At 38.1% G+C, this 21,326-nt stretch overlaps 1 pseudogene; it reads left to right on the top strand.

Moving 5' to 3' along the window:
* The first annotated feature begins 7,581 nt into the window (after positions 1 to 7,581).
* The window catches only part of LOC139720567 (broad substrate specificity ATP-binding cassette transporter ABCG2-like), a 28,845-nt pseudogene continuing 15,100 nt past the window's right edge, over positions 7,582 to 21,326 (top strand).

Raw genomic sequence — 21,326 nt, 5'->3', positions numbered from 1 at the left:
TCCATGGTGACTAAATATGACACATGATTATTCAAACTCATATGATTTATGAACATGACATACAATGTACTCTGGATGTAATACATTGAGTGCACTGATAGAGAGGTAGTATGTATCTAGGTACTGTCACTAGCAGCATGAATCTTGATACATATAAGTACACTGACCACCAATAGAGTTTATCTACATGTATCAAAATCAAACCTCCATTTTTTGAAATGAATGGGAGCTTATTCCTTTTCTTAGCCAAATGGTATTCTATTTCTTTCTGTTTTTGAACAAATGATTTCAATGCATTTATATTTGGAATATTGTTTTTGAATTTACAAATAAATGTGAAATATTTTACCACTAAGATTAAATATGTTACGAATTTGTCAGATAATACACCGAACAACTTATTAAAATTTGTAAAATTGAAATTAGAATCATACATTTGCACTAATATACCTCATATAAGTTCCCAAATTGGACTGACCTCACATTCACAAAATAAATGAATTATTGTCTCTTCAAATTTATCACAAAAAGAACAGTTTGGAGAATCTCTTCTTTTAATCTTATACAATAATTCGTTTAGGGCTATTGTTTTATGAAAAAGTTTAAAATAAAACAAACGTAGTTTAGTATCAATAGTGCATGTAAAATTTCTAACATGTACTTTTTCCCAATCCAGATTGACTGGTACTAAAACCTTGTTATCCCAATATTCATAACGCTTGTTGGGAACTTGTTTGGAGTTCAGCAAATTGTATGCAAGACTGGGTATTTTCTTTGAACTCTTCAACTTAACTATGAGAGCTTCATGTACATCATCTTGCATATTGGGTTTTTCCAGCCAGTCATTTGGAATATTCTTTATTAAAAAATTATACTTTCTTCTGTGTGACTAAGGGATATCAAAATCAAGGACTAATTCTTCAAATAATTTATAGCCAGGAAAGGGAGGATTCAGCAAGTCAGAGATTACAGATACATTCTTTATATTCCACAACTCATAATAAAAATACTTCTTGGATTTTGAATGTATCAATCGATTAAACCACAATGACTGACATGCACCAATTTCTGAGAATTTGCATTGAAATTGCTCTACAGTTGCATACTCCTTGTACATATGTACCAAGTAGGCAAGGAATCTGCTAACTGTGTATTACCTAAAGAGTTCAAGATTTTTTCAGTTGCGTATGATTTCCAAAGAATATTAGGGTTTATATGAAATTTTTCCAAGGCTGATAATTCAATCGATTTCCAAACAGATTCGAAGCTATCATCAAGTAAACATTTCATCCACATGGTCATTTTTTGAGCAAGAGCAAAAGCATAAGGGGTTGGTCATCGTGAGACCACATTGAGCGTAATCATTGTACATAAATGTCCTTTTGACCCTATCTTGGCCACCACTCCAAATAAACCTAAAAAACAGCTTATTTAACTCATTGAAAATTTTTTGTGGTATCTTGATACTTCAAACAGAAAAGAGATATAATAACTGTGGGAGAACAAGAGACTCAATTACACAAATTTTACCAATTGAAGAGAGGGATCTCATTCTCCAGCAGTTGATAGTCTGGGTAATGCTTTTTAATTTTTCCTTATAATTTAAATCAAATATCAAACCCAAATTGAGAGAAAAATTGATTCCCAGACATTTAAATGTAGAATTTTTCCAAGTAATACCCTGGTTGATAAAAGGAAATCTTTGGCAACCTCTTTTAGCTCCAATCTAAATTGCTTCTGTTTTAGTTAAGTTAATTTTACATCCAGAGTATTTACCAAATATGTTCAAAATATCAAATAAATGTTTGAAGGAATTTATTGACCCATCTATAAAACAAACTGAATCATCCACAAATAAAGACATTTTCAGCTCTTGATTTGTAATTACTATCCCCTTCACCTGTTTGTTCTGCCTAGTTGACAGTGCCATAACTTCAATAACCAATAAAAACAAGTAAGGTGAAATCGGACATCCCTGAAAGATGCCCCTTTGGATAGAAATACGCTCAGTTAAAATACCATTATTCATTACATAGGTCTGACGTGCTGAGTTTTTATCCAATCCATGAATTTATCACCAAAATTAAATTTTTGTAGGGTATGAAGCAAAAAATTATGACTTACACTCTCAAATGCCTTTTCAATATCCAGTAAAAGAATAGCTCCAGGAATTTCATTAGTGTGGGAGTATTCAATCAAATCCAAAATCAGGCGTACATTATTACCAATACTTTTAGCTTTTAAAAAATCCAGATTGATCGGAATGGATAAGGCCATAACACCTTTTATATGGTTAGCTGAACACTTTGCCAAGATCTTATAATCTACAGTCAATAATGTAATAGGACGGTAGTTCTTAATAAACAAATGGTCTTTGTCTTTTTTTTTGGTAGAAGTGTAATAGCATCATTTCTCTGTGATACCAATATTTTACCATTTTGTAAGGAAAAGTTGAAAGAATTCATTAACAAATCACAAATATCTGGCCAAAAAACTAAATAAAATTCAATGGGTACTCCATCAAATCCACGGGTCTTGTTTATTTTCATAGATCTGATAACATTAAATATTTCCTGTTTTTAAAGGGGACTTTCTATAGTTTGCTTTTCATCATCAGTTAGATTAGGAATGTCAATATTATTAAACAATTCTTTATCAATATTTCCATTAGAATTGTATTGGATATCATCAGGATTAGAATATAGTTTGCTATAAAATTGATGAATTTCCTTTAAAATTTTATCTGGGTCAGAGGTTAGACCTCCTGTATCATCCTGAAGTCTACTGATAGTTTTCCTTTGATAGGATCTATTTTCCAGATTACAAAAATATTTGGAGTTTTTTTCTCCTTCTTCAAGTCACCTTACTCTAGATCTTATTATCAAACCTTTAGTTTCAAAATCATAAATTTTGTTCAGTTTGTCTTCCAACTGTTCAAGCTTTTGTAACAAAGAATCATTTGCAATTACATTATTACTTAACTGTGATTTGATTTCATTAATTTCGTTCAAGAGCTGATCTTTTTCTTTTTTCCTTTTCCTTTTTCTTTCTGGCTGAATGCTCAATACTGATTCCAGTAATAAAACATTTCATAGAGTCCCATAAGGTGTTGGGATTACAGTCTGAGTCTTTATGTATTTCTTTAAACTCTTTTATCCTTTCCTTGATCAAATAAACGAAATCTGTATCAAGATGAAGTTAAGAACAATTAAGTTTCCAATAACCTTTGCCTCTTGAAGGTTGATTATCATTTAACTGCACCGAAACGACAGAATGGTCTGACTGGATTCCAGGTGAAATTTTGGATTTCACACAGTTACAGAAAAATTCACTAGAAACCAAAATGTAATCCAACCTAGATAAAACTTGAGGGGATTTTTGATGTCTTGTATATTGTCTTATTGTCTTAAGCACTGAGCAGTATTCGAACCCGGATCCTCGGTTCGGGAGTTGGGAGTCTTATCCACTATGCCACAGCCCCCTACATGACATTTCATTATTCGTATTCTGGCATTAAGTAATAAATGGTAGATAATAAACGCATTTGCAGTGCTTATATCGAGAACAGTATTCTAAACCGCTGCTATAAAAGTCAACCGGTAGTAAATGGGGATCTCTGCTTGGAAATTTGGAATTGTGAAAGTTCGACGCTAGTTGGAGGCACCAGACGCAATGGAGGATGTTGGACTACCAACATCATGCATCAACGTGATCATCAGAGGGTGCACTTTAAAATAGGGGAATCTTGAGGACTGTTGAGGGTAGTGACATCAGGATTACTTGGTGGTGACTTCTGTTTTCTTCTTTTTGGGGCCATTTTCACAGTCACAACATTACTTGACACTGTCACTGCTCAAAATGATTTGGTGAAGGGTACGTCAGCCGAGATCCGTCACGTGATTGCCGCAGTATCGCTCTGCATATGTTGGGCATTCGCTGTTCATTCGCTTTGTCCGCTCAGCATCCATTGGATGGACTGTACGCATTCGCTTTCATTCGTTACTTTATCCACTCGTAACACGGTTAGCATATGCTCATCATTCGATCGTTAGGCGAACGTTCGAACACCACATTTTGCTTGCGAATTCGAGCGGATTTGAGTGTATCTGGACTTTGCCAAATTTTGCCCATCCGCTAGGCATTCGCTGATTTATATGCTGTAGTGTGACGGGGCCTTAACATTCAAATTAAAAAAATAAAATAAACCTTAAACAAGTAGTACAGGCCCAGTACACCACAAAAACTGTACACGCCAGCCTGCCCCTGCTATCTGAAAACAATGTTTTTGCATCAGAAGAACATCATGGGTTACAACAAAACAGAGATCCCATTTACAGTGTACTCTCAGGCAATTCAAAGAAACCTGGGTTGGGTTGAATTACACACTAATGACCTGCTTATACATGTACACGTTGTATATTAATCTGTAAACAATTATCATGTGTGTAAAGGAAACAAGAAAGAAGAAGAAGAAAAAAAGGCCGGCCATGGACATCTGAATACATGGGATTTTAACTAATCTAATCCATAATTTGCTCGAATACAAATATCTATTAATAAGGGTCACACTGTCATAAAAAAATTTTGATAATAATGAATAGCTTTGTCTAATGAAGGAATGAAACAGGGTACCGAATAAAAATACAGAAAAATTGTATAACCTGAAACTGTTAGTCATGTAATGTCCACTATGCTTAAGTCTTGTCTTGAGATAATTATTAGGCCACAATGTTCAACTTCCCATCCTTGTTCCTGAAGGCAAAAAAAAAAAAGGGCTTCTTGCCCTCTTCCTTGAGACGTTTTAGCTCATCCATCTTCTCTTTCCTGAGCTGAAGAATGCGTCTGGAAAAATCTTCAGACACATTCCCTCCCTTGTATGTGCTTTCCTTCTTGAGTTTGGCGATACAGGCTTTACGTACCAGCTCCTTGGACACATAGGTGGAAAAGGCGATGTGGATGATCCTAGGTTTGTCCCTCTCAGCTCCCTCTCTCGACACCTTGGCGGTGGGCGTGCGGTGTCACCTTTCTTTAGAGGACTCGATGCCAACAAAATCGGAGAGAAAATCCCCAACCAGTTCCTGGCAATTCTCCCTGGGCTTCTCAATGATGCCGTGTAGTTCCAAGTTGCTTCTCCTGGCTCTGTTTTCCAGATTGTCTACCTTGAGTAGGAGATCCTCCTTCTCATGCTTGAGCTTCTTCATCTCAGACACTACTTCATCCATCTGAACACAACACGCATCGATTTTCTTTTCATTGTCCTTGGTTTTGAGCGTTAGTTCCCCCAATCCGTTTATTATGAGCGAGTCAATCCATTCTTCTAGTTTGTTGAACCTCTCTAAGTAGCTGACGAACCAAGCGGGTGGAAGTGAAGAGTCGCCGCCGAGCCTGTCGGCCTGGGAATCCAGCTCTACTGGCGCATCGACAATCAACTTTTTCGAGATTGATTTTGACTTATCTGGAGTGTCCAGTGTCACGCCATGATTTCAGTCCACAGTAGTGCCCGAATCAAAAGGGGCAATTCAAAGTAGATTTTACAACCCTAAAACTTCTCACCAAGCTGAAATTTAGTCCAAAATTGCGTGGTAGAACAATCACATTTTCTCACAATGGAGGGTGGGGGCACTCTCGTCTAGCTCAAATTTCAGGTTGTCATGCATACCAGAAAAGTTTTAACTATCCAATTATTCATAGGCATTTTTTAGCTCACCTGAGCCAACGGCTCAAGTGAGCTATTGCGATCGCCCTTCGTCCGGCGTCCGTCGTGCGTCGTCCGTCGTCCGTCGTCCGTCGTGCGTCGTGCGTAAACTTTTTACATTTTCATCTTCTTCCTGAAAACCCCATGACCGATTTTCATCAAACTTGGCAGGTAGCATCCCTAGGGGGTTAGGAACTCAATTTGTTAAAATGGGCACCATGCCCCACCCAGGGGGCCCCCAGGGGGGCCCAAACCCCCCAAAATTAAGGAATCTGTAAAAAGCTTCTTCTCTAGAACCAGAAGTGATAGAGCTACATGTAAGTTAATACTATGAGTTAGTACATTGATGACTGTAGTTTCAAGTTTGTTCATGGCAGAATCAGGGGTGCCCCCCTTGGGACCCAGGGGAGGGGGGTGGGGAAGGGTTCTAATGGGGCCTAAATTGTACATTTTCATCTTCTTCTTGAGAACTCCATAACCCATTTTCACCAAACTTGGCAGGTAGCATCCCTAGGGGGTTAGGAACTCCATTTGTTAAAATGGGCACCATGACCCACCCAGGGGGCCCCCAGGGGGCCCAAACCCCCCAAAATTAAGGAATCCGCAAAAATCTTCTTCTCTAGAACCAGAAGTGATAGAGCTAGGTTAATACTATGAGTTAGCACATTGATGACTGTAGTTTCAAGTTTGTTCATGGCAGAATCAGGGGTGCCCCCCTTGGGACCCAGGGGGGGGGGGGGTGAGGAGGGGTCCTAATGGGGCCTAAATTGTACATTTTTATCTTCTTCTTGAGAACCCCATGACCCATTTTCACCAAACGTGGCAGGTAGCATCCCTAGGGGGTTAGGATCTCAATTTGTTAAAATGGGCACCATGCCCCGCCCAGGGGGCCCCCAGGGGGCCCAAACCCCCCAAATGAAGGAATCTTTAAAAATCTTCTCTAGAATCAGAAGTTATAGAGCTGAGATAATACTATGAGTGAGTACATTAATGACTGTAGTTTCAAGTTTGTTCATAGGAGATCCAGGGGTGCCCCTCTTGGGGGTGGGGGGGGGGGGTGGTTGGAAGGGTCCAAATGGGGGCCTGAATTGTACATTTTCATCTTCTTCCTGAAAACCTCATGATGAATTTTTGTCAAACTTGGCAGGTAGCATCCCTAGGTGGTCAGGATCTCAATTTATCAAACTGGGCACCATGCCCCACCCAGAGGGCCCCAGGGGGCCCCAATTCCCCCAAATTAAGGAATCTTGAAAAAATTGGGCCCTTATTGTACATTTTCATCTTCCACTTGAGAATGCCTCGTCAAATTTTGGTAGAGCTGTGAATAATTTAGATTAGTGACTGCGTGAAAGGTGAACTTGCGATACTCAGGTGAGCGCTAGACCCGCGGGTCTCTTGTTTCAATGAACAATTGTTCATCATCACACTTAGAGGGTGTCTACTCTTCACCATAAGTCACATCACTCAAATATGAGCTGTCTTTGTCTGAAACATTAGTTTATCTTTATCTGGCTAGACACATCATCCAATTGGTATTACGTGATAAAGTGTCCAGTTAGTGTGTGCTCAAGGAAAATCATTTTAAAAATGTAAGTCAGTAATATTATATTTTAATGTTTAAATCTATATTCAAAACATAGATTGGTTCTTCAACCAATTTCAATGGGTATATATTCTCTCCCAATGATTCATGGATTTTCATAGATGACTTATCACAATTCTCTTACCAATGCGGTAATTTCTCTTTAATCACACTTGATAGATGTGTTTTCCTTTGTTATCTAATGCTCTCATTATGCAAGCTCATTTTGGTTCCATAGAAAGTCTTTGAGCCATACAATGAGAAAGGTGGAACATCTGCATTCCTGCACACATATCTCATGACAATGGAACAGAAAGTAATGATTAGACATGTTTTATGAAAATATTAGTCCATAAGCACATTCACTCAAAACTGATCGAGAGTCCACTGGGCTGTATTCCACGAAAAACAGAAAGAAAAAAAGATACACATGAGATGTATTTATCCCTTGTGGTTTGTTGGGTGAATGCACAGTCTGTGGACACAACATTTGTATGGAGTCTGATGTCAGTTAATCTCTAGATGTCCTTCAGAAGTTTAATTCTCTGATTCAGGGCTGGTAATGTCAGTGATAGATAGAAAAATCCATCTGTCTGGACAAGTTTTTTATCTTTTTTTATTTTCTTTAAAGGACTTGACAGCATGGGGATTTATGGAGAGGCATGCTGGCCTGGTGCAGATATATTTGAGAATCCATCCAATGATTAGTGTATACATTCAGCTTCATTACTGATTTGTAATTTCAATTGTAAGTACACCACACACAGCCAAAGAATCTTGACTTGCTGGAGTCGACCGTTACCGATTGAGCATACAGTGTACGCTTCGATGCATGTATTTGCTGACTAGTGCTATTCTTGGTTTTTTAATGCACTCTGTTGTCAGCGAATTGAGTGGGTCATCCATGAATGCCCTACATGCTACCAGGTCTTTAACATTGTGCCCAATGTATGGCTTCATCTAGGCTCCATTCTCTAACTGCAGGTGACACTATTATAGCAAAAACTAAGTGAAACTGAAAGATTCGTTTGAGCTTGTAGTGTTTGCAGCCATCCGTCACGCTCCACTGGAACTGTCTCAAGACATGCTACTTTTACAGTAGCAAGGACATGGTACTCTGTAGAATAATATGATAAGCCAATTCTGGTTGCGTTTCTGATTCTGGTTGTGTTTCTGATTCTATTCCTTCTTGGCTGACTGCAATAGAGATTATAAGTTGCCAAACACTGCCAGTCACAGCCGAGGGGAGAAAAAAAAACAAACAAACACTTCAGTTTTGATGAAGTACAGTGTATGTAACCTTGCACCTACAGAAAAAAAAAAGAAGAAAAAAAGATAGATTCTGTGTCTGGGTTTGTCCCTCGTGTTGTTGTTGCATTTTTATTTCCATGAGTTTGAATAGATCTCCGATCACGAAGATTTTATAAGCCCCCTATGATTTCCTTTATTGGTAACATTTCTGGCATGTACATTCTTAATATTAGCATTGTACATTGTACATGAATTATGTATAATTTTATATTGGATCTTTTTTAAAAAAAATTCACTATAGATAATGCACCAGACACAAAGGCCGAATTCACGAAGGTGGTACAATCTTTGTCCATGGTTTAAACCATGGACAAAGACCTTAGTTTTGTATAGGGCGCCAAGTATCGCATGGCCTATTTCGTTATGAAATCATTCGTAATGAAATAGGCCATGTGACACTTGGTTCGATCCCCATACATTTGTCCATGGTTGTGGACAAAGATTGTACCACCTTCATGAATTCGGGCCAAAGGTTTTAAAAGCATTTACCATTTGCAGATTAAACAAAAACCCAGCTTCAGTGCCTTAAGAAAATTGTTTCTAGAATAAACCCTCTACAGTTATGGTTTATTGAGAAAAATAGTGATATCTCATATTTTGGGCTTATAATTGCGAAATTTTATATGGTAGGATGTTTTGAGATACAACTGACCTACAGTCACATTGTATGCATCAAATGTGACTGCAGTTTGTATTCAAAAATTTTGTGAATCACTACTCCCAATGGTAAACAATACCTTTAACTCTTTATTTAGACAAATAAGATAACACTCAAGAGTATTGATCATAGTATTCAAATCTATACAGCTGTATTTCTATATTTTGTGTGTAGCACACAAGCAATGACGAGTTAACTTCAGGGCTGTTGGTGTTACTAGTGAGGAGTACATTATTGTGGATTGGATGGCCAGTGAGGCCACACCAAGCAAGAAATTATATTGAAGTCTCAATGATGTTCCTTTCTTTTTTTTTCACTGTTTCTGACAGACCTTGTCCAGCGCTGCAACCATTTCCTGTCATGACGTACACTACTTTGTGCAGACTGGCGGAAGATGCAAGAAAGGGGGAGAGAAAGAAATTCTAAAGGGAATTACGTGAGCGCAGAGTCCATTTCTTTTACCCCAGTTCGAGAGCTACAAAGATATGAGATCAAAGGATGTATACTAATGACATTTAGTCTTCAGAAAATGTGAAATGTTCACACCACTTCCATTATTGATTTTTGTCCCTGGTCCAATGCCTTTTTTAAAATCATAAATACTTTAAATTGTGATGCAGAAGTAGTGTCCTATTTCAATCTCGAAGGAATACATTGTATATGTGATATTTAGTGGTACATTTTATAATGTATCCATGTATATGTAGATAATTACATGTATGTGCACACACATAGATTTACAATGCAAATTGTATACTTACCATTTTATTTCTGACACTACAGCTTGTACCTCAAATGAGATGATTGTAATACTGACAAATAATGTTCTAAAGTTGTTCCCAATGGACATATGCCACATTTTTTTTCTTTCTGTATAACATCATGTCATTTCTCTATTGTCAAGATCTTGCTCATGTCTAGCAGCCTTTTTTAACCCATTGAGGATGGGCTAATTTTACTACAACACGCATTTCCCGTTGATCCCTGCCCGAGTGTACTCGGGACACGATCGTCCTCAGTGGGTTAAATTAGACTTCAGTACATGATGTGGGCATTAGGGCAGGAAGAGTCCATAACTGTCACAATAGTTACGTTGACACAATGTTGGCTTGAAGTTTCCATCTTCCATAATTAGCTTGTAGTCTATAGCCCTGTGATAATGCCCTGGAAAATTAGCAATCTATAGATACATCATGGCTCGACACTAACTTTTTTGTTTGGTGGCCCGATGGGGTCACCAAAGTCCTAAATTTCAAATTTTTGGTGGCCCAAGAGAAAAATTTGGTGTCCCGAAAAAAAACAATAAACAACATTAAAAGTCGTTTTTTTCTTAATGAGTCAAATATTTAAGATTTATGATAGTAAGAATTAGAAGTTGGACATATCTACTCGTAAATAAACTTCAACAAACTTGCAACACTCACTCTTGGGCATTCATTCAGTCCTTTTCATCCATCCTTTGAACGAATTTAACTGCTAATTTCCGGCGCAAAAAGTTACGAATTTATTGACATACTTTTCAAAAAATTTTGGTGGCCCGAGGCGGGCCACCAAATTTGCCCTTTTTTGAAATTTGGTGGCCTGACTTTCATTTTTGGTGGCCCTGGGCCACCGGGCCACCATTAGTGTCGAGCCCTGGATACATAGTCAATGATTAGAACCACAAGACATCTATCTACAAGCCTGGGGGGGGGGGGGGGGGGGGGGTTCATGCTGACACAATAATCAACAGGCTCGAAAGTCGGCATGGCCCTCTTCCGCCTCAGCTTCCAAGTCAATCTCCATTGCATGTTGTACACTGTATCATCGCATATAGTTTGTATCAGGTTTATGGCGAGTGCTTCGTGTGTGTGTAATTCTTCTTGTTCTGTAGTTTAACCATCAAGTGGGACTGATCTAGCTCAAAAATTTAATCTGTAAAGGTTACAACATGTAAGTGTTGTGTGGATGCACATCGTACGTTGTTCAGAACTGCATGAGTTCAAGCTAATCATCAAAGTTTACAATTTTGAATGTTACAAATGTCATGTGAACATAACTGTAATGAAATCCAGAGCAACGTTATGCTTCTTGAATTTGATAATAGATGCATTTCAAAGTATTCAGGACATACACATGCACGCACACACACACACATGTTAAAAAGAAAGAAAAAGTTTATTTCAAAGAAAGTTGATATAAATCTAAATATGCCTTAATTTTTCACTCTTGTATGTTGGCATCGATCTGTCTCTGCAACTGGCTGACCCTGGAACCACTTTGAACATGTCCTGTACAGTGGCGTATTTGCACCTGGACTAAACGCACTGCTTGGACCGACTGGAAGTGGCAAAACGTCGTAAGTATTACAAGATGTGTCCGTAGACCTCTCCTCTAAAAGGGCAAGCACATGGTTTTGAAATGAGATATATGTGGTTGGCACAAATAAGCCTCCATCCGATATGTGCTCTAGGGCATCACATTTGCCTGCTGCTATTAGAATTGTACCAGTACGTGTGCACGTGCATGTACATGTATATGACATCTATTATTGTGTTGTCGAAATTGCTATCGCATGCTTGGATGAGTTAATTCATTGTCATGATGTTGAGAAGGATGCAATGTGCAGTGTCTCAAAGTAGCATTTGGATATATTGTAAATCCAAGCCCAGTAAGAGATAAGACTAGTTTAGTAGGTGACAAAGCCTACCAAGATTCACCATGCTGTGCAAGTGAAAATTTTTGTGGGGTATCGGTATAAATCTAGACGTTCATGTCCTCTCTTCTGCTAGGGCATGGTCAAATGGTCACTACACAGCTAGCCTGCTGTGTCGAATAGTTTCTGGTTTGGGGATGCATGGCCATTGATACACAAGTTTAACCAAACATAGGAAGTCGATCTTCCTGAGTGGCCAGTGTCGGTCAATCCATTAACAACCGTTAACAATCACCCAGTTCGACACTATGAAGGTGAAACTGAAACGTCTCAACACTGCCAGTATATATTGTTGTGCAGTGACTCAGCAAAATGTTTGTGTGGGTCAGATTCTTGTATAAAGCTCGTGTAAGCTTATGAGCTAACTGTATGAGTGACTGGCAAACAGGTGGTGGGATGCCTCAGACTCTTTTTAGATGTACAGCTCCAAAGAGTCTGTGATATAGGCACATCTCATGATCAGCTTTTGAGAAATCATGAATCAAAGTATCTCAACTTGAACAAAGATATACACAAAAGACTACTTACAATAGAATAGAAATAATTTTGTAATGGAGTTCGATTCATTTAGAGGTTTAAAGTTGTATTTTTTCAAAGGCATATGAACCATGCTGATCAATGCATGAGTTGCTGTGCCAATAGAAGGGCATGGTGAAGCTAACCACAAAAAGAAATCTACATGGCTCATGCTCCTCTGATTCACATTGAACACTTGCCTTGTCAGGGGAGCAAGGAACAGTCATGCGTGCTATTTTACACAACGCAGACTCCTCACAGTTAAAACAAAATAAAAAAAAACAAAAACAAGTACAACGGCATTTCAACCCGCCATCAATTTAGAGTGCATCCGGAGGTCACGTGAGGTGGCGGCTGGATCATTTGCTTCGTATGCCTTTGCTCACTGTAAATAGAAAACAGAACTTTTTGTGTGCATTAAACTTTCAAGAATTTTGTGAGGAGCCGATATTTGAGAATGTGAAAACCGTGCGAAAGTGTTTGCCCGCACAATGCATTAAATGCCTACGGCAATTCCAGCAAGTTTCATGCAGATGCAAAGGTTTTCTGCTTCAAGTCGCGAAAGACTCATGCTCCGAATGTTTCATGTTTTATAGTAATGATTGCCAGCTCAAGTCACTCAGCTGTGGACCTGGCCAGCTTAGTTAGGAGTTAAATAATGACTTACATAGTCATTCAAACACAGTTGGGTATCCACACACAACTCACAAGACAGAAAGCAATAAAGCCACACATGCTGGATGAGCCGTCAGCAGCCCATTCTTCATGCATGAAACTGATACTATGCATTAACATGCAGAGGCATAAAAATGTCTGAGTGCTCAGTGCATTGTTTTATTAATACTGTGGAAGATTGATCGCTAATAATATCAGTAATTTAAAAAAAAATCAGGGAACAGTTTGCATGACAATAGGTGTTCACATGAAGCTTGGAGTATACAATACAGGTATGTTCAATAGTAGTGTGTATGGGGGTGATGCAATATTTGTCATTTTGCAGGTACAAGTAGCTGAACTATTTATTCTGGAAACTTTTAGTTTGCCCTCAAATAGGCCCATGATTTTGAAAGTGTGAAGTGTATGTTGTAAGGTCACTAGATAAAACTACATTTTGTACACCAGCTATCCCCCTCTATCTCTTCATGTATATAAAACACATTTTTTTGTAATACAAATGCACACAGACACACTCACACATACACACACACACACACACACACACACACACACACACACATGGTGATACATTGTATATATGTGACCGTGCACCTCAAAACGAACATAAAGTCGCACACACTGATTTTGCGTGAGGACTGAAAATACGTGAAATGGGTCAACCTAGCCGAACTTGACTTTTTCATATTTTCTGAAAGAGCGGGTCTTCTTTTACGTTATGGTAAAATTTGGTATCATAAAACGGGAAGGAAAGTGTGTTTTTTTAGCAGTTTATCTCTAACATTTTTGGTAGAATAGTGTGATTAGGTGTGTCTTTAGAATCCCTTTTTCATTTCTGAAAAACCTTGTCCACACTCTTCACTTTCAACTCTAATAAATTTTGAAAGGATAGTGCTACTGCTTTGAAAGTTGGCATTAATTATGGGCAGAATTTGTTAATGACGCATGCTTAATTTCAGTTTAATCCGATAATCTCTTCATTGTTGTTACTCTGGTGGTTTACTTCCTGTTTTTTGTCCCATTCATTGCACAGCCAGCACGGTTTTTTGTAAAGATAAGCGCTTGAATAGACACTGTACTTTAGAGCCTCTTTTCTCAGTTCACACTTTTCCTGAGTTTGTGCTTTCTTTCCAATATTTAGATAGGTTAGGAGAGTCCACTTGATTTGAGTTATACATCATTTTAAAGCTTAAAGTCTGCTCTTTCAGAATATGGTCTTAACTAAAAATTCATGTCTGGCGACTTTTTGTTTGTTTTGAGGTGCAGGGTCACATATTATATCGTGTAACCAATGAAGATAAATGGTCATCGGTTGAGATCATCTAGTTGGGCTAATTACATACCAAATTAGGACTATATCAGTTAAGCTTTCTAGTGATTATTCAGACAGAGTTGATTATGAGGAATCTTTTAAGGACATTTTGGAATTATTATTGGCATAAATTAGCAAGAAAACGGGTTAAAAACTAGCCAAATTGTGAAAGTTGCATGATCGATTGCATAATCGATCGTATGATCAATTGTTTTAACAATCTATCATGAATCGATCATTTGGAGGGAAAATAACGATTATGGCGTGATTATTTCAATTTAGAAGTTTTAGAGGGGTAATAAGGATTGGAAATGCAATTACTTTCAGTAATAATCTCTCATATAATCATTTACTTCGCTATCTAATCTTTTTTGTATGATGTTGAGAGTAAATAAGTGTATTTGGGGAAAGGTTTGCAAGTAAAATGTGTAACTGTTTTGGAAATATAGCGGCCAGAGTGTAAATAGGGTTCCAAATTGTAACATTTCGGCTGGGTGGGCCCAGGCACGGGCCAAAGTGTGGATGATCGGTGCTGTTAAGTGTTAATAAAGCATTGATTGAATTGGATACTGCTGCCTGGATCGTTTCCTTTGAGTCTGTTGCAGCACAGCATAAGTATCGGTGAGTAGTGCAATGCAATTACGGTGATGCTTGAATAGTATACATGCGTGAGCACTGGCGGTATCTGGTATTGGTATCTGCGTTGGATGAGCTGCACTGGTACTGGTATCTGCGTTGGATGAGCTGCACTGGTACTGGTATCTGCGTTGGATGAGCTGCACTGGTACTGGTATCTGGATTTAGATGAATTGCAACTGGTATGATTCTGGTAGTAAGCGAGTAACTGGTATAGATTGGTCTGGTACTGGTATCTGGACTTAGATGAATTGCAACTGGTATAATTCCGGTAGTAAGCGAGTAACTGGTATAGATTGGTAGTAACCCAGCAAATTGGTATCTAATGCCATTCCCCACGCCTGGTTGTATATTTCAACCAAACGGACCCTAACCTAGCTTGGACCATCCTGACCCTTCTCCATCTAGTCGCCGGGAGTGGCACAGCACATATACACAAGCGAGAGGGAAGGCTACAATTTGACATATCTCTCTCTCTCTCTCTCTCTCTCTCTCTCTATCTAAGTATATATATATATATATATGTATGTATACAAATATTGATACATTAATTGTTAGATTAATAGATCATGAGTGCGTAATTATTCAATTTCATCACCATTCCATTTACACAGGAATGCATGGTAGTGACTTTAAGAGTCAGTGCCTTGTGTGTCGTATGTTGTATAAGTTATGGCTGAATAAAAAAAATTAAAAAAAACCCAGTGATATAACTACAATTTTCTGCGTGACAGTGATACGCACGATTGCACAACGGTGTCATTGGTTCGCAGTCTTTGTGTGCAATAAGGGAATATCTGATGTACAATAGATCCTGATGCAACAAATAACTGTGGCCTTTGATGTGGGATGCCAATTGTCAACATATTCAGAGAAGAAACCTGTGAGAACCATATGAAAGGTTTTTGCATCATAGACAAGCCAATTGTGTAGGAGTCTATTCACCATCTAACAAAGAGTTTGTATCCTGCGAAAGGTCTTCTGACACTGAACAGTGTCCATCAATTATGTTCAATGACCCATAATTTCATGAGCACAGTTATCTGGGGTTCTGGCATATCTTGACGGCACGGCTGCTAAAGTGGTTCAAGTACGCTTGTGACAGACAGTCATGCAATATCATTGTTTTCACATGTTAGTGTGTGTGCAGTGATTAGACTGCAGAATTCTATTGTTCAGCTCTGCCATACACTTCCCTACGTGAACAGTATGCTATGTACATTTGTAGGTTGCAATAAAAGACACACACACATACACAAGCAATAACAAACAGGGACAGAATAATCCCTGCCTACATGTAGTTGATTGTCAGAATAATCAGTATAGTATACAATTTATTGCTTGATATGAAATATGATATGCTTTCATTCACTCTCAATCCACTACCAGCAATATTTGACACATTTAGCAAAAAGTGTTGATACATTAGCCATGTATCTCTGTTAATGAAAAAAAAAGAAAAGAATGAAAAGCAAACAATAATATTCTGATGTCTCCATTGCAAAATATTGGGCACATGATTACAGAATGTTGTTGTGCTTATGAAAAAAAAAAGTCAAAATCAACTGATTTGTTATAGGGCAAACTTTCAAGAAAATTGCATTGACATATAAAATACATACTGCATGATATTAAATTTTCCTTAATACATGATTTCCATTTCCTTTTCTAGATCTATACAGTTTTGAAAAAATATGTGTAGATCTATTTAGTGACATGAATCTAGGCAACTCACAAGGCCTGATGATATTCAATCTCCTTTTTTCCTCCTAATATCTCACTCTGAACTAAAATGATATATCATGCTCTTCAAAACATTCACATAAATGTAGGATTACTTCAGCATGTTGGATTCACCAGAAAAGTGTGACTTCAAAATGTCGTGAATTATGAACAGATGTACTAATGCACTGAGATGCTGTTTGAAACTGTGGATTCCTAGGTGACAGAAATAGTTATACTATTTCTTTCTTTCTTCTTTTTTTTAGAGGGTTATAGCCCCGAAGAAAATACCACATTTTCTGTGAACGAGGATTCCATAATATTACCAGAGGCTTGAAATTGTGTGTGATATTTGTTTGACGTCCTCGAACACATTTTTCTATTTTTTACATCACAGAACACTGTCACTTACATATTTGTAATACAATAAGCATTCCTCTACATTTGTTGTTTGTTCACATTTTAAGAACACAGGCAATCATTCAGTGTATGGCACAGTACAGTGGATGTGATTATACACTGTGGTCTGCAGATCCTGCCACTACATGTTTCAATTCTCGTAGGCATGCTATCTATGAATTATATACCATGAATATGACATCATGACGTATGGCACATATTTCCCAATCAACATTTTGTCTTCAGTGTAGCAATGCTGCATTGTATGTTTGGTCACATGATGTGCTGTGTAGACCAATCAACGAACAAGATTTCATTAATGAAGGATGATGTCATTGGCATACATTTCTTTTCTACTTTAATTGGTTCTTGTTTGTTTGTTTGTTTGTTTTTTCTCAGTCTGCTTGACATCCTTGCAGGAAGGAAAGATAAAAGAGGAATCAGGGGGAAGGTCCTCATCAATGGCAACAAGCTCCCAAGCAACTTCAAGCTCAGCTCTGGCTACGTTGTCCAGGTGAGATTGATGTGCAAATCAGTGGGATCTAAATTGTGCATCGATCAGTTGCTCACAGCAATTATGGCAGTAAAAAGTTTGTTGATGGCTGTGGGGGGGGGGGGGGGGGGTGGGGTTCTGACCAGGAGCTTAACAACGAATTGATCATATTGATGAAATATGATAACACTGATGAGCATGTGCTATGTATGTGTACTTTCCCTCAAGTGTTGATCTACTAGTGCTGAGACTCAAGAGGAAATGTACGTATCAACTATGTATACAACTCATACTTCCTAATACTTCCTGGAGAAGCTGATATGGTGAAGAGTACTAATTGTCCCTGCATTTTATCCTCTGTAAAGTTTTTCCCTCAAGTTGTGTTTAATAGAATCTATAAATCAATGCTAACTCTAGATTACAAAGGTTTGTTTGTTTGTTTTTCCAGTATGGCTGTTTGTAGACCTCCATTTGATATGAAACAAATACAATTCAGAAATATTGACAATGATATGCATGTTTGTGAAAACGGGGTAAGTTGTGTGTAATGAACTCCTGTGTGGGTATTTTAGTGTGCTTCAAGATTGAAATGTATAAATTCTTAGCTAGAAATACGATGACCATCTACTCTGTTTAAGGCCATTACATATAATTCACTGGTTTGTTATTTTTAGCAACTATCGCCAGCCAGGTAGGTGCTGCATGTTTGCAAATGTAAAAACACATGAAAAATATTAACGCTCATCCTAACATAAATGTGATGTGAGCGTGCACATTTCTCTCTCATAACTTTACTCAGCAGTCGCGATTTAAACCATTCACAATATTGTCATGAGTCAACAAAAAAATGGACTTGATAGATATATGGCATTGAATATACAGTAAATATACAGGGATAGTTTTAGCAAGCAAGGAAGCAGTGTGTTGTATTTGATATTTTATTTTATTGTTGTATTTCAGGATGATGTCATAATGGGAACTCTGACTGTGAGGGAGAATCTGGCCTTCTCGGCTGCCCTGCGGTTGCCTGGCAACATCTCCAGTGAAGAGAAGCGGGCTAGAGTAGACGAGATTATAACCGAGCTTGGTCTCGATGACTGCAAAGATACAAAGGTATATGCACAAAGATGACAGGGTAATAGCGATGCTTTGATTCCAGTTACCTTCTTGTTCACGAGAGAAAATTGTGACTTCCATGATCTTAATTAATTTCATTTGAGTTGCATTCATGCTGTGTACTTCTCATATATGCCTTTATGAAATTGTTGAAGTATTTTGCATCATAGTTGTAATGCTACACATTGAAAATAATTCCTGATGCATAATGCCTTGGCATGTGTATACAGGCTTCTCACATACATGTACAGAGTGTAGGCCTACAAATAAGTCCCTGCTACAGATGGATAATTGAAACTGTGTTTTCAGCATGAGTTGGTACCAAACTTTTTTTTTTAATTGGTGTGATTTGTACCATTCTCCGCGGCAAACTTGTTTCAATACCTCTTGTGCGTGAGCAGGTAGGGACAGAGTTTCTCAGGGGAGTCTCGGTGGTGAACGCAAGCGCACAAACATAGGCATGGAGCTCATAATCAGACCGTCTGTCTTGTTCCTGGACGAGCCGACCACAGGACTGGATGCCAATACGGCCTTCACAGTGGTCAGCAGACTCGCTGCGTAAGTACTTCCAACTCTCCTTTCCCAGAGACCCTTTCACATTCACAAGCTAAGAGCACTCGGGCATGCATAAACATTCTTATTACCGAGAGCTGTCGTTTTCAGTCACAAACTCGCCACTGTGCTGAGGAGTTTTCTGCCCATTCACTTTATAGGAGCATCCTATTGAACTGTCTGTAAAGAATTCCAGTGGCACAGGTACAAGGTTCCAGCAGCTAGCGCTCACCTGAAGAGACAGTAGAATAATCCTTCTTTTATGCTGAACTGACCAATTTTTTTTTACCTGAAACTTTCTGCTCAGAAATGGCTGCTGGAATCAGATTAGACAGTGCCAATGTTGACTAAAAAGTGTCCCCCCCCCCCCAAAAAAAAAAAAAAAAAATATATATAAAAAAATAATATATATATATATATATATATAATAATAATAATAATAATAGTAATAATAATAGTAATAATAATAATAATAATAAATGATAATAATAGATATAAGAGATGAATAGATAAATTAAAAATCAAAAATGTATTTACAGTTAAAAGTGCTATGTAACTTGTCTTGATTTCTTTTATTCCAAAAGATGCTACAGTATGATAACATCAAAACTCTCTAATACTGGGTTTGTTGGCTCTATTAGTGATCGCTTAATTGCACACAAGCCCAGTATTCCTTGAAGTTTCCCCTAATTCCCACTTCACCCTCCTCTTTCATTTGCTATGTACTTTTGGTGTGATTGTAGCAAGATCCTAGTCCATTTTGAGGGCCTGTCCATTCTGATATGAGCTATTATGGAAGGAAAGTCAACTTGCATTCTGTGGTAAACGTTGTTGTTTAATCATTATCACAGGACTAACCCTGATTTTGATATTCTATTCATAAGAACAATAAAATATTCTTGATAAGACTACAGGTAGTAGTTAATTGTCATGCATCACAGGACCAGCCCTGATTTTGATATTCTATTCATAAGACTAATAAAATATTCTTGATAAGACTACAGGTAGTAGTTAATTGTCATGCATCACAGGACCAGCCCTGATTTTGATATTCTATTCATTAAAGGGCAGAGAGGCAGTGTGTATATTCATGTGCATGCTCTCATACCAGGAAATATTGCTGAGAAAAGACTGGTATGTTTATATATCAGTGTATAATGGAAAGAGCCACAAACTTTCATGCACTCATTATGTACACCATTCATGATACTCAAGGTTGTCCTGTATCATGAACTAGAACACAGTAAAAATTTGACCGCATGGCATGTAACATTATGATTGAGAGCTCTCGTGGAATAACCTTGGATTGGGCACGCACACTCCACAACCAAAATATTGTGGTGTTTGGCCATCGCACTGAGCATTCTTGCTTTCCCCAACAATGTCTCCTCAAGCATATGGATTATCCCACCAGATAGCTGCATGAGTCAGTCTATAGTGAAGCTGATAATGCTCTTCTCTAATAGCCCATTTGAGCTGGACTGGAAACTCTCTCTCCTTTTATAGCAAGGATTAGGGAATTAGTGAGAATCCTTGGGAAATATATACTGGTGCCAGCACACGCGGGCAACAGACGGTGTCAAAAATACTGCCCATTCTATTGCTGTCTAGCTATAGCATTAATGCCTGTCTTATTATGAAGCGCTGGACCATGGTGTGGGCTCAATGTAGGCATTAAAGCAGCACTCATAATGCACGTACAGGTTTTCGTCAAATGGTTTTACTCAGTTTGGTGAATACAATTTTGTTGTTCTTTTCGTTCCACAGTTTGCTTTTCAAGAACAGTGTTTGGTTGCCCCTAACATATAGACACTTCAGCAGGATTTAAAGTTTCAGTGATGTTTGAAAAAGTGCCTCTGATGTTAGAAAAGCAGTACTTCATAAACATTTCCCTAGATTGATCTGATTTCCAGCAAGGTTTCAGAGAAAACTGGTTTAATCTACTGAAGAAAATAGAAAAATAA

This window comes from Diadema antillarum, unplaced genomic scaffold (assembly GCF_040938485.1).
Source record: "Diadema antillarum isolate AM-2024a unplaced genomic scaffold, OU_Dant_1.0 scf00000129, whole genome shotgun sequence".
In the NCBI taxonomy this organism is placed as follows: Eukaryota; Metazoa; Echinodermata; class Echinoidea; order Diadematoida; family Diadematidae; genus Diadema; species Diadema antillarum.
Note: the sequence above shows the minus strand (reverse complement) of the source record. Positions and strands in the feature narration are given on the sequence as shown.